Genomic DNA, 14,891 nt, shown 5'->3' with positions numbered 1-14,891 from the left:
GAGCGCAGAGGCACAGAACTGACCTCAATCATATTGTCACAGTCAGCAGAAGCTGTCAGTCCCACAGTGATCCTTTGGGAGTGGAAGATATAAACCTCGATTGTATCAATCGGGTGATCCCAATTCTCAGTCCTAAGTGTCTGATCCCTTATCCTGAGACTATGACCCCGTAGATCTAGACTATCCAGCAAAGTGAAACATCCTCACAGCATCTACCCTGTCAAGCCTTCTTAGATTTTTTTCTTGGTTTCAATGAGCTCAGCTCTCATTCTTCTAAACTCCAGAGTGTATAGGTGCATTTCACTCAATCTCTCTATCCCAGGATTCAATGTTGCACCCCCTCTAATATCCTTCCTTAGGCAATGAGACCAAAACTGCCCAGTAATCCAGGTGTGGTCTCACCAAAGCCCTACATAATTGCAGCCACACTTCTTTACTCTTATACTCAAAACCCCTTGTAATAAAGGCCAACATATACTTTACCTTCCTAATTGCTTGCAGTAGCTGCAAGTTAACTATATGTGATTCCTGTACAATGACACTCAAATCCCCCTGAATAACTACATTTACGAGTCTCTCTTCTTTTAAACATTTGGCTTTTCCATTCATATAAAATTTAACACACACTCACATCCCACAGTCTGAACTATACAGTGTAAAACCCACACTCACATCCCATAGTCTGAACTATGCAGTGTAAAACACACACTCACATCCCATAGTCTGAACTATACAGTGTAAAACACACTCACATCCCATAGTCTGAACAATACAGGGTGACAGATTGAGTAGAGACAGCGGCCTCTGAGCTTCCAGAACCGCCTCCAGGCTTCACGTTCCAGCATTCCCCCTGCCCCCCTCTCCCCGCCCAGTATTTAAACCGACGGGAAGGGCCCATGCGACCTCCCCTCCCCCAGCTCTGTCAGCGGCTGCCGTTTCCTCTGTGCTGGGCTGATGATCGTTGAACACATCAGGGAGCGGAGATATCCTGGGCCCGAGTAAGGGAGCAAACAGCAGCCACCTTACAGCAGCTCATCGCATTGGGACTGTGTCCACAGATGGGCTTTGTGTCGGGGAATCGGGGGCTGTTTGTAAGAGGCAGAATGGAGCAGGAAGTAGTTCGGGAATATGGAGTGAGTGGGGGAAGGGAGCGGAGATATCCCGGGCTGTGTGTGTACAGTGTAAGGTAAAGGAGAAAGTTAATCACCGCACGCTTTCAAATCATTGCTGCTTTCTTTCACAAAATCAGTAGTAAATGTTCCTGATTCAGTCCCAATCTCAGTTTCTGCTCTTCTTGGACATTGAACAGTAAAAACACAGCCTGACAGTGAGGCTGTGAGGAGTGTCACAAAGTGTATCTATTGCAGGCACCAGGACAGAAAGTGGACATTTCAAATTTGGTAATTTTGTTTTGGTGCGTTGAGTTCTCCAGAACCATGTTGAAGGTGATTGAGAGATGCATTGTTGCTCCCTCAGATACATCAGGATCTGGGCTCTGTGACATTCTGTTGCCTGCACAGGCCCTTAACTCGGTTCCAATAGACTGAGAACAATTGTTGTACAGCCCAGGTACCTGTGGTTATAATCCAGAAAGCGATTCAGAATTTTACAGGTAGTCCTTTGGGAGTGGAAGATATAAACCTCGATTGTATCAATCGGGTGATCCCATTCATGGACCAGTGCTGGGTTTGAGTTGTGTCTGGATGCTGATAACTTTCTGTAGAACCGTCCTACACACCTGGTGTGGAAAATCTGAGTGCCACTGTACTGCAGTGAGGTCAGACAAGGACACCGTTTGTATCACGGTTTCCTCTCTCCAGATACTTTGCTTTATTATAAACATATACATTCATTACAACTTTATTTTATATTTTCCCCATCAGTTGTCCATATCATAACTATTCTCAAAGCAAAATACTTCATTGAGCCAGTATAAATGTGATATTTCTTCCACCCGGAACACACAGAAACATGCAGGCAGCTCCTTCTCGCATACAACAAGAACATTATCACTCACAGAGCACAGAGACACAGAACTGGCCTCAATCCTATTATCACAGGCGGCAGAAGCTGTCAGTCCAACAGTGATCCGAAGTGGCTGAGTTACATTGTGAATCTTACAGCCACATGGAGCGGTAGGATCAAATGCTGTTTCACCATTGAAACAACTCATTGGATATATTCAAGAAGGGGTTAGATATGGCCCTTACGGCTAAGGGGATCAAGGGGTATGGAGAGAAAGCAGGAAAGGGGTACTGAGGGAATGATCAGCCATGATCTTATTGAATGGTGGTGCAGGCTCGAAGGGCCGAATGGCCTACTCCTGCACCTATTTTCTATGTATCACATTCATATACCAGATACTGAAATATACAGAATAAAACCCACACTTGCACTCCAGAAACTAATGTATAGATTAAAACCCACACTCATAGACCAGAAACTGACAGGTACAGATTAAACCACACACTTTTTACCAGAAACTGATGGTTACAGATTAAAGCCCACATATAGACCAGAAACCAACACTCAAATAGCAGAAACTGACAGGTACAGATTAATGTATAGATTAAAACCCACACTCATAGACCAGAAACTGACAGGTACAGATTAAACCACACACTTTTTACCAGAAACTGATGGTTACAGATTAAAGCCCACATATAGACCAGAAACCAACACTCAAATAGCAGAAACTGACAGGTACAGATTAATGTATAGATTAAAACCCACACTCATAGACCAGAAACTGACAGGTACAGATTAAACCACACACTTTTTACCAGAAACTGATGGTTACAGATTAAAGCCCACATATAGACCAGAAACCAACACTCAAATAGCAGAAACTGACAGGTACAGATTAATTCCCACTTTCACATATTAAAGACTGAAAGGTACATCTTAAAACCACTCTCACATACCAGAAATTGACAGGTACAGATTAAACCAACACTATTTTTTACCAGAAACTGACAGGTGCAGATTAAAACCCACACTTGCATACCAGAAACTTACGGGTACAGGATAAATCCCACACTCACATACCACAAATTGATACATGAGATTACCCCCACACTCATACACCAGAAACTGATATGTACAGATTAAACCCACACTCGTATACCAGAAACTGACAGGTTCAGGTAAATTCCACAATCATATACCAGAAACTGACACATATAGATTACACCTCACATTCACATACCAAAAGCTGACAGGTAGATATTAAACCCGCACTCATATACCAGAACCGAGAGGTACAGAATAAACCCACACTCACATAGCAGCTGACAGGTGCAGATTAACCCACACTCACATACCAGAGACAAACGAGTACAGAATAAACACCACACCAAATACTAGGGATTGACAGGTACAGATTAAAACCCACAATTACATAACTGAAACTGAGAGGTAGAGAGTAATGCCAACAATCATATACCAGTAACTGACAGGTACAGATTAAACGCCACGCTCATATACCAGAGATAGATAGGTACAGAATAAAATACACACTCACATACCATAATCCGACACCATCAGGTCCGGTGAGATCCAGACCACAGTGCGCCTGCTGCTGCCCGGGGAGCTGGCCAAGCACGCTGTGTCGGAAGGAACAAAGGCGGTGACCAAGTACACCAGCTCCAAGTAAAACTCCTCGCTGTTCTGATCCAACAAACCCCAAACAGAACGGCTCTTTTAAGAGCCACCCACAACCTCTCTGAAAGAGCTGCACAAGCGCATCACACTTTAGACTCAATTTACTGTAATTATTTCCTTAACAAGTGTGTTTGTGAACCTTTGCAGTTCCAGCTTTGGATTTAGTTTTGAATTCTCATAAGCAGCTTCACTCTCTGGTTGGATGTTAGGACCGCTGTTGAATTTCCCGCCATTCAAGCTACAAACACGGCTCTTTTTCCATTTACAGCTTTAAACATTCTCTGTCCTTGCCCCCCAGGCCCAGTTCCTTTGCTCAGATTCTGATAAAAGTAAATTGGGAAAAGTTCACTTTGATTTTTAACGGCTGAATTATTGCAGCGAGCTGCGCGTGCGCGGATAAGCCCCGGCCCGTGGGTCGATTTCCAGTGAGCAGAAGAGCGCATGCGCCCTCCCCTCCCCCAGCCCTGCCTGTGAGCGCCATTCACTCAGTGAGCGGAAGATGATGGTTTAAACAGCCAGGAATGGAGACACTGCGGCCCCGGGGTAAGGCAGCGAGCAGCAGCCTCCTTACAGCAGCACATCGCTTTGGGAGCGTGTCCGCAGATGGGCTCAGAGATCAGCACTGAGTCCGGGGGAAGTTCAGGGGGAGTCGGAGTCTCTGTGTAACAGGCGGAGTGGAGCAAGAACTGGTCTCAGTGCGTGGAGTGAGTGGGGGAAGGGAGAGGCCATTCTCGGGCTGTGTGTGGACAGCGTGTGTCCCGGGTAAGGGAGACAGAATGGGAAGGATCTGCTGTTGACAATCATTGCTGCTTTCTCCCTGCAAACCAGCAGTGAACGTTCCTGCTTTAGTTCCAGTCTCACCGTGTTTGTTGTCATTGGACAGCGAGCAGTGGAAGCAGAGCCGGACACTGAGGATTTATTCAAGGAGCATCTATTGCAGGCACCGGGTGAGAAACGTGAAGGACATGTTTTAAATGGCGGCTCTTTGTTTTTGGTTGAACGGTTAGTGCCCTGGGAGAGGGAAGTAGCAATCTGAGCTGTGTAAAAGTCCGTGCCCCATCGGGTCGTCCCATTCCTGAAGCAGGGCAGGGGTTGGGTTATATCTGGATGTCAGTAAATTGCTGTAAATCTGCCCAACACACTTGGTGTGCAGAAGCTGAGTACTGCAGTACTGCAGTGGAGTCAGACACTGACATTGTTTGTATCGCTGGCTTCCCTTTGTGAATGTTCATAATGAATATTAATTGAACGATTACATTCATCACTTTAGTCTTTTCTACCTCTCCTATTCTTGAATGATCAGAGATACCTTTTCTTCCTACAGGCAAGGAATTGAAGGAACCGGAACAAATGTGAAGTTTCCTCCACCTGAGACATAAGGAACAGTGCAACCAGCTCCTTCTCTCACACAGTAGGTACCGATCACAGTGTGCGGATACACAGACAGGTTATCCGAATTAAACATGTTTGTGGTGCTGAATAGCCTCCTCCTATTCCTGTGTAACAGGCCTGAGGGGGCTGATGACCACCTCCTGTTCCTAATTTAACAGACTGAAGATACTGAGTGGCCTTCTCCAGTTCCTAATGTAATAAACACGAGGGTCTTAATGGCCTCCTCCTATCCATATGTAACAAACTCTAGGGGCAGAATGACCTTCCCCGGTACCTTGTATTGGGTTAGAATGGGATGAATGGCCTCCTTTAGTTCTTATGTAACAGGTTCCAGGGGCTGAATAGCCTCCTCCAGTTCCGATGTAACAAGCTTGAGAGGCTGAATGCATTCCTCCTGTACCCATGAAACAATCCCATGGGGATGATTGCCCTTGTCCTATTCCTAATGTAACAGACCCGAGGGGCAGAATTGTGTCATCCTATTGCTTTTTAACTCCAGTTGCTGAATGGCCCTCTCCAGTTCCTAATGTAATAGGCTCGAGGAGCTGAATGGCCTCCTCCTCTTCCTATATAACATTCTCAACGGGTTGAATGGCCTTCTCCTTCTCCTATGTAACAGGTTCAAAGGGCTGAATGGCCTGCTCATGATCTGAATTAAACATGCTTGGGGGCTGAATGTCTTCCCCCAGTTCCTATACAACATGCTCGAGGGGCTGAATGACCTCCTCCTGCTCCTATATAACATGCAGGAGGGGCTGAATGGCCTTCTCCAATTCCTCTGTAACAGGCTCGAGGGGCTGAATGGTCACATCCTGTTCCTGGTTAACAGTTCCGAGGGGTGGAATTGACCTACTCCTGTTCCTATGTAACAGACCCGAGGGACTGAGGGTCGTCTCCTGTTCCTAATGTAAGAAGCTCAAGAGGATGAAAAACGTTCTGCTGTTCCCATGTCACAGAATCAAAGGCTGAGTGGTCTGCTCGTGTTTCTAATGTTAGAGAGGCTGAATGACCTCCACTTCTTCCCATATAACAGAATGGAAGGGCTGAATGGCATCCTCCTGATCCAATGTAACAGGCTCGAGGGAAAGAATAGCCTCATCCTGCTCCTGTCTAACAACATTCGGTGCTGAACAGCCACCTCCTGTTCCTGTGTAATAAGTTAAATGGGATGAGTGGCCTTCTCCAGTTGCAATATAACATGTGCGACTGGCTTATTGGCCTCTTCCAGTTCCTATAACATTCTCGGTGGGCTGAATGGCCTACTCCTGTTCCGATGTGAAAGGCTCCAGAGGATGGATGGCCTCCTCTATTCCTGTGTAACAGTATCCAGTCGATGCATCGCCTCCACCAATTCCTTTATAGCAAGGCTGTGGTTCTGAATGCCCACCTCCTGTACCTATGCAACAATCTCGAGGGATTGAATGGCTGCCTATTCATTTGTAACAGGTTCGAGCAGCTGAATGGCATCCATCTATTCCTGTAAAGCAGATTCCAAGGCTGAAAGGCCTACTCCAGTTTCTAATGTAACAGAGTCGAGGGGCAGAATGGCTTACTGTTCCTATGTAACAGGCTCGAGGGACTGAATGGCCTCCCCCTCTTCCTTATGTAACAGGCTCGAGAGACTGAATGGCCTCCCTCTGTTCCTTATGTAAAAGGCTCGAGGGACTGAATGGCCTCCTCCAGTTCCAATGTAACAGACTCGTGGGACTGAATGGCCCCCCCATTGTTCCTTATGTAACAGGCTCGAGAGATTGAATGGCCTCCCCCTGTTCCTTATGTAACAGGCTCGAGGGACTGAATGTCCTCCTCCTGTTCCTTATGTAACAGACTCGACGGGATGATTTGCCATGTGCTGAAAGGCCTCCGCAAGTTCCCAGATCCAGGGACTGTTCTTCCCCATTGTTTTGGAAATAGCATCGGGCAGTAAACAGGAGCTCAATGCTTCTTGCCCGCCAGCTCTCTGATCGGGCTCCTCGCGCTAATTATGTTTTCTCATCTCGCTTAAACGTCCCCAAATGTTGCTTTCTTTTCCATCACCTCTAGGGTTATTAGCCAAGTTTGCATCGAGCACATCGTGATCTCACCAGTAACAGCACTTTCCCGACGGTTATCTACGAGGCTGCTTCTGACATTTTCTTCTGCGTAATTGTTAACCACCATAATTAACTGAAAAACTTCATTTCTACAGCAACAACAAACACTTGCATTTATGACAGATACAGAATGAATCCCACACTCACTCCCTGTACCATAGACTGACAGATACAGAATGAATCCCACACTCACTCAATGTACCAATGATACATAAAGTTTATATAATGTACTAATAGCTCGTCTCTACTCGAAATATTTCTGAATCGCATTCATCCAATATAATGAGAGAAAAAAATTCACAGATATAGGATAAAACACACTTTCACATACCAGAAGCTGACAGATACAGAATAAAACCAACGCTTACATACCAGAAACTGACAGATACAGAATAAATCCCACTCAGATACTAGAAACTGACAAGTTCAGAATAAAACCCACACTCACATACCAGAAACTAACAGATACATAGGAAACACATACTCACTTACCCCAGAATGAGAGATACAGAATAAAACCCACACTCACATACCAGAAACTAACAGGTACAGAGGAAACACACACTCACTTACCCCAGAATGAGAGATACAGAATGAATCCCACACTCACATACCAGAAACTAACAGGTACAGAGGAAACACACACTCACTTACCCCAGAATGAGAGATGCAGAATGAATCCCACACTCACAGACCAGAAACTGACAGGTACAGAGGAAACACACACTCACTTACCCCAGAATGAGAGATGCAGAATGAATCCCACACTCACAGACCAGAAACTGACAGGTACAGAGGAAACACACACTCACTTACCCCAGAATGAGAGATACAGAATGAATCCCACATTCACATACCAGAAACTAACAGGTACAGAGGAAACACACACTCATTTACCCCAGAATGAGAGATACAGAATGAATCCCACATTCACATTGCACAAACTGACATATAAAGGTAAAAATCCACACTCAGATACCAGAAACTGACACCCCACACATCTACCACAAACTGACGGTACAGAAAAAAAAAACACAATCACATCCCAGAAACTGGAGGTACATATTAATTCCTACACTCACACAGCAGTAACTGACCAGAACAGAATAAAACCCACATTCACATAGCAAAAACTGACAGGTACAGAATATAATCAACACCCAGATTCCAGAAACTGACAGGTACAGAATGCAATCCACACTTGGATACCAGAAAGTGACTGGTACAGATTAAAACCACAGTCACATATCAGAAACTGACAGGTACCGATTAAACACCATACTCCCATACCGGAATCTGATAGGTACAGAATAAAATCCATACTCCAATCCGAAAAACTGACAGATACTGGTCAATATCCACACTCACCTTCCAGAAGCTGATGATATAGGTTAAAGTACACACTCATATACCAGAAACTGACAGGTACAGAATAAAACCCATACTCACATATCAAAACTTGACGGGTGCACAATAAATCCCAACTCACATAGCAGAGACTGACAGGTACAGAATAAATCTCTCATTCACTTCACAAAAACTGACAGGTACAGAATAAAACACACACTCTGATACCAGAAACAGAGAGGTACAGAATAAATTCCACATTCACATAGCAGAAACTGACTGGTACAGTATGAAACCCACATCCATGTATCTGAACCATAATTTGCAAGTAAAACCCATACCCACCTGTTAGAAACTGACAGGGAAACACACACACCAGAGACTGACGGAACGAGTAGAACAGTTTAGTCGCTCTTACTCCAGTGTCAGGCTCTCACAATCGTTTTTTCAGTAATTCGGATGATAACTAACACGTTCTCAATGTGGCCCATTTAATTAGTGATAAAAGCAACTTGTGAAACAATCCCATTTTTTCTAATTTAATTTGTGACAAAAAGATGGTCTGAGCATGTGCTAAATACATGCTGCTCCTCCCCTCCCCACGCAGTGTTTAAACCGACGGCAAGGGCCCAGACGAGCTCCCCTCCCCCAGCTCTGTCAGTGGCTGCCGTTTCCTCTGTGCTCGGTTGATGATCGTTGAACACATCAGGGAGCGGAGATATCCCAGGCCCGAGTAAGGGAGCAAACAGCAGCCTCCTTACAGCAGCTCATCGCATTGGGACTGTGTCCACAGATGGGCTTTGTGTCGGGGTAAGTTCAGCGGTAGTCGGGGGCTGTCTGTAAGAGGCAGAGTGGAGGAGGACCTAGTCCAGGAACATGGAGTGAGTGGGGGAAGGGAGAGGCCATTCTTGAGCTGTGTGTGTACGGTGTAAGGTAACAGAGAAAGTAAATCACCTCGCTCTTTCCCCACATCAGTAGTGAATGTTCCTGATTCAGTTCCAATCTCAGTGTCTGTTCTTGGACAGTGAACAGTGGAAACACAGCCTGACAGTGAAGATGTGAGGAATTTCACAAAATGCATCTATTGCAGGCACCAGGAGAGGAGTGTGAAAGGAGACATTTCAATAATCGATTATTTTATTTCGGTGCGTTGAATTCTCCAGAACCCTGTGGCTGGTGATCGAGAGACACATTGTCGCTCCCTCAGATACATCAGCATCTAGTCACTGTGACATTCTGTTAATGAATAGGCCCTCCACTTGGTTTCAGTAGACAGAACAATTGTTGTACAGCCCAGGTACCTGTGGTTATATTCCAGGAAGCAATTCAGAATTTTGCAGGTAGTCCCATGGGAGTGGGAGATATAAACCTGGACTGTGCCAATCGGGTGATCCTATTCATGGACCAGTGCTGGGTTTGGGTTGTGTCTGGATGCTGATAACTTGCTATAGAATCATCCTACACACCTGGTGTTGTGAACCTGAGTGCCGCTGTACTGCAGTGAGGTCAGACAAGGACACTGTTTGTATCACAGATTCCTCTCTCCAGGTACTTTACTTTATTATACACAAACACATTAATTATAACTTTATTTTTATATTCTCTCCATCAACATTCAGGAAGGATAGAATAAAAGGAAAAGGAGGTGGGGTAGCATTGCTGGTTAAGGAGGAGATTAATGCAATCGTTAGGAAGGACATTAGCTTGGATGATGTGGAATCTATATGGGTAGAGCTGCAGAACACCAAAGGGCAAAAAACGTTAGTGGGAGTTGTGTACAGACCTCCAAACAGTAGTAGTGATGTTGGAGAGGGCATCAAACAGGAAATTAGGGGTGCATGCAATAAAGGTGCAGCAGTTATAATGGGTGACTTTAATATGCACATAGATTGGGCTAACCAAACTGGAAGCAATACGGTGGAGGAGGATATCCTGGAGTGCATAAGGGATGGTTTTCTAGACCAATATGTCGAGGAACCAACTTAGACTGGGTGTTTTGTAATGAGAGAGGATTAATTAGCAATCTCGTTGTGCGAGGCCCCTTGGGGAAGAGTGACCATAATATGGTGGAATTCTGCATTAGGATGGAGAATGAAACAGTTAATTCAGAGACCATGGTCCAGAACTTAAAGAAGGCTAACTTTGAAGGTATGAGGCATGAATTGGCTAGGATAGATTGGCGAATTATACTTAAGGGGTTGACTGTGGATGGGCAATGGCAGACATTTAGAGACCGCATGGATGAACTACAACAATTGTACATTCCTGTCTGGCGTAAAAATAAAAAAGGGAAGGTGGCTCAACCGTGGCTATCAAGGGAAATCAAGGATAGTATTAAAGCCAAGGAAGTGGCATACAAATTGGCCAGAAATAGCAGCGAACCCGGGGACTGGGAGAAATTTAGAACTCAGCAGAGGAGGACAAAGGGTTTGATTAGGGCAGGGAAAATGGAGTATGAGAAGAAGCTTGCAGGGAACATTAAGACGGATTGCAAAAGTTTCTATAGATATGTAAAGAGAAAAAGGTTAGTAAAGACAAACGTAGGTCCCCTGCAGTCAGAATCAGGGGAAGTCATAACGGGGAACAAAGAAATGGCGGACCAATTGAACAAGTACTTTGGTTCGGTATTCACTAAGGAGGACACAAATAACCTTCAGGATATAAAAGGGGTCGGGGGGTCTAGTAAGGAGGAGGAACTGAGGGAAATCCTTATTAGTCGGGAAATTGTGTTGGGGAAATTGATGGGATTGAAGGCCGATAAATCCCCAGGGCCTGATGGACTGCATCCCAGAGTATTAAAGGAGGTGGCCTTGCAAATAGCGGATGCATTGACAGTCATTTTCCAACATTCCATTGACTCTGGATCAGTTCCTATTGAGTGGAGGGTAGCCAATGTAACCCCACTTTTTAAAAAAGGAGGGAGAGAGAAAACAGGGAATTATAGACCAGTCAGCCTGACATCGGTAGTGGGTAAAATGATGGAATCAATTATTAAGGATGTCATAGCAGTGCATTTGGAAAGAGGTGACATGATAGGTTCAAGTCAGCATGGATTTGTGAAAGGGAAATCATGCTTGACAAATCTTCTGGAATTTTTTGAGGATGTTTCCAGTAGAGTGGACAAGGGAGAACCAGTTGATGTGGTGTATTTGGACTTTCAGAAGGCTTTCGACAAGGTCCCACACAAGAGATTAATGTGCAAAGTTAAAGCACATGGGATTGGGGATAGTGTGCTGGCATGGATTGAGAACTGGTTGTCAGACAGGAAGCAAAGAGTAGGAGTAAATGGGTACTTTTCAGAATGGCAGGCAGTGACTAGTGGGGTACCGCAAGGTTCTGTGCTGGGGCCCCAGCTGTTTACACTGTACATTAATGATTATACGAGGGGATTAAATGTGGTATCTCCAAATTTGCGGATGACACTAAGTTGGGTGGCAGTGTGAGCTGCGAGGAGGATGCAATGAGGCTGCAGAGCGACTTGGATAGGCTAGGTGAGTGGGCAAATGCATGGCAGATGAAGTATAATGTGGATAAATGTGAGGTTATCCACTTTGGTGGTAAAAACAGAGAGACAGACTATTATCTGAATGGTGACAGATTAGGAAAAGGGGAGGTGCAACGAGACCTGGGTGTCATGGTACATCAGTCATTGAAGGTTGGCATGCAGGTACAGCAGGCGGTTAAGAAAGCAAATGGCACGTTGGCCTTCATAGCGAGGGGATTTGAGTACAGGGGTAGGGAGGTGTTGCTACAGTTGTACAGGGCCTTGGTGAGGCCACACCTGGAGTATTGTGTACAGTTTTGGTCTCCTAACCTGAGGAAGGACATTCTTGCTATTGAGGGAATGCAGCGAAGGTTCACCAGACTGATTCCCAGGATGGCAGGACTGACATATCAAGAAAGACTGGATCAACTGGGCTTGTATTCACTGGAGTTCAGAAGAATGAGAGGGGACCTCATAGAAACGTTTAAAATTCTGATGGGTTTAGACAGGTTAGATGCAGGAAGAATGTTCCCAATGTTGGGGAAGTCCAGAACCAGGGGACACAGTCTTAGGATAAGGGGTAAGCCATTTAGGACCGAGATGAGGAGAAACTTCTTCACCCAGAGAGTGGTGAACCTGTGGAATTCTCTACCACAGAAAGTTGTTGAGGCCAATTCACTAAATATATTCAAAAAGGAGTTAGATGAAGTCCTTACTACTAGGGGGATCAAGGGGTATGGCGAGAATGCAGGAATGGGGTACTGAAGTTGCATGTTCAGCCATGAACTCATTGAATGGCGGTGCAGGCTAGAAGGGCCGAATGGCCTACTCCTGCACCTATTTTCTATGTTTCTATGTTTCTACCTGTCCATATCATAACTAATAGTGTTTTCCTATTATTATTCTCAGAGCAAAATACTTCACCAAGCCAGAATAAATTTGATCTTTCCTCAACCCGGAACACAAGGAACAGTGCAGGCAGCTCCTTCTCACACACAGTAAGTACATTATCACTCACAGCGCAGAGAGACACAGAACTGACCTCAATCATATTGTCACAGGCAGCAGAAGCTGTCAGTCCCACAGTGATCCAAATTTCCACTGTTATATTATGAATCCCACAGTCACTTGGAGCAGTACAATAATGAGTTGTTTCAAAATCCAATCATCGCGCAGTGAAAGGCAGATCCAATTTCACTCCCTTACTCACACACACGAACAGATAGACACTGACACGGTGTCAATCCACACTGATGTCTGTACACTGACTCTCAAACCCAACAGCTAACATACAAGAGCAGAGAAACGGAGGTAATGGACTGAACCAAACCTCCTCCTGAGACAGTCAAAGAAAATCTCAAACTATCATCCGCCTACAGCAGGTGGAGAAGGAACTAAATCCAACAGTCACACAGAGCAAGAATAGCACAGTACAAGAGACTGTCAATTACATAATGAATCTCTCACTCACACACATCACCAGTCTAACAGATACATAATCAATCTCACACTCACACATCACCAGTCTAACAGATACATCATCAATCCCACACTCTCACACACCACCAGTCCAACAGATACATAATCAATCCCACACTCACACACATCACCAGTCTAACAGATACATAATCAATCCCACACTCACAAATAGTACCAGAGACTGAGATAAACATAATGATTCATACACTCAGACACATTGAATGAGATTGAGAAAGAATCACAATCAACTCCAGTACCTGAGATTGACTGACTGACTTATAGTGAAACCTACACTCCCATACCAGGCACTTACAGCTACAGACAAATACTCACACACACATACCAGAGACAGATAGTTAGAGAGTGAACTCCAGTCACTCACCAGAAACTAACAGGTACAGAAATAAACACACTTTTGCATTCCAGATACTGATAGTTACAGAGTAATACCCACACTCACATTCCAGAGACCGATATAGAGTAATACCCACACTCACATTCCAGAGACTGATAGATACAGAGTAATACCCAAACTCACATTCCAGAGAATGATAGATACAGCGTAATACCCAAACTCACATTCCAGATACTGATAGATACAGAGTAATACCCACACTCACATTCCAGAGACTGATATAGAGTAATACCCACACTCACATTCCAGAGACCGATATAGAGTAATACCCACACTCACATTCCAGAGACTGATAGATACAGAGTAATACCCAAACTCACATTCCAGAGACTGATAGATACAGAGTAATACCCAAACTCACATTCCAGAGACTGATAGATACAGAGTAATACCCAAACTCACATTCCAGAGACTGATAGATGCAGAGTAATACCCACACTCACATTCCAGAGACTGATAGATACAGAGTAATACCCACACTCACATTCCAGAGACTGATAGATACAGAGTAATACCCACACTCATGCCAGAGACTGACAAATACAGACTAAAAACCACACCCCCATAATAGAAACTTACAGGTACTGATTAAAACCCTTACTCAAATATCAGAAACAGATAGATACAGAATGAAACCCACACTCACTTCCCAGAGATGGACAGATACAGAATAAAACACATACCAGAGATTGACAGATAGAGAGTAAAATCAACACTGACTTGAAAGTGACTGTCTGATTCAATGTCAAACCCACAATACCACAGCTGTACCAGACACTTAAAGGCACAGAATGAAATCAACATTCATATAATAGCAACTGACGGATACAGAAAACATACACACATTAACATACCAGTGACAGACAGGTAGAATGTGATAAACTCCACACTCACATAATAGAATATAACCCCATTCATAACAGAAACAGACAGGTACAGATAAAAAGTGCCACATTCACACACAAGAGACTGACAGGTACAGAGTGAAATCCACATTCACACACTTGAATAAAACACA

At 44.5% G+C, this 14,891-nt stretch overlaps 1 protein-coding gene across 5 annotated transcripts in view; it reads left to right on the top strand.

Moving 5' to 3' along the window:
• Positions 1-14,891, top strand: part of LOC139273777 (zinc finger protein 239-like) — a 65,584-nt gene that overhangs the window by 36,312 nt on the left and 14,381 nt on the right. For 4 of the 5 annotated variants that reach the window (XM_070890865.1, XM_070890862.1, XM_070890863.1 and 1 more), the window contains 2 exons: positions 4,988-5,074; positions 12,889-12,977. The gene's annotated coding sequence lies outside the window, so the exon portion shown is untranslated. Of the gene's footprint in view, positions 1-4,124; positions 4,207-4,987; positions 5,075-12,888; positions 12,978-14,891 lie in introns of those variants that run through there. The other variant, XM_070890866.1, reaches the window with a different exon arrangement.

The sequence above is a fragment of the Pristiophorus japonicus genome, chromosome 9 (assembly GCF_044704955.1).
Source record: "Pristiophorus japonicus isolate sPriJap1 chromosome 9, sPriJap1.hap1, whole genome shotgun sequence".
Classification (NCBI taxonomy): Eukaryota; Metazoa; Chordata; class Chondrichthyes; family Pristiophoridae; genus Pristiophorus; species Pristiophorus japonicus.
Note: the sequence above shows the minus strand (reverse complement) of the source record. Positions and strands in the feature narration are given on the sequence as shown.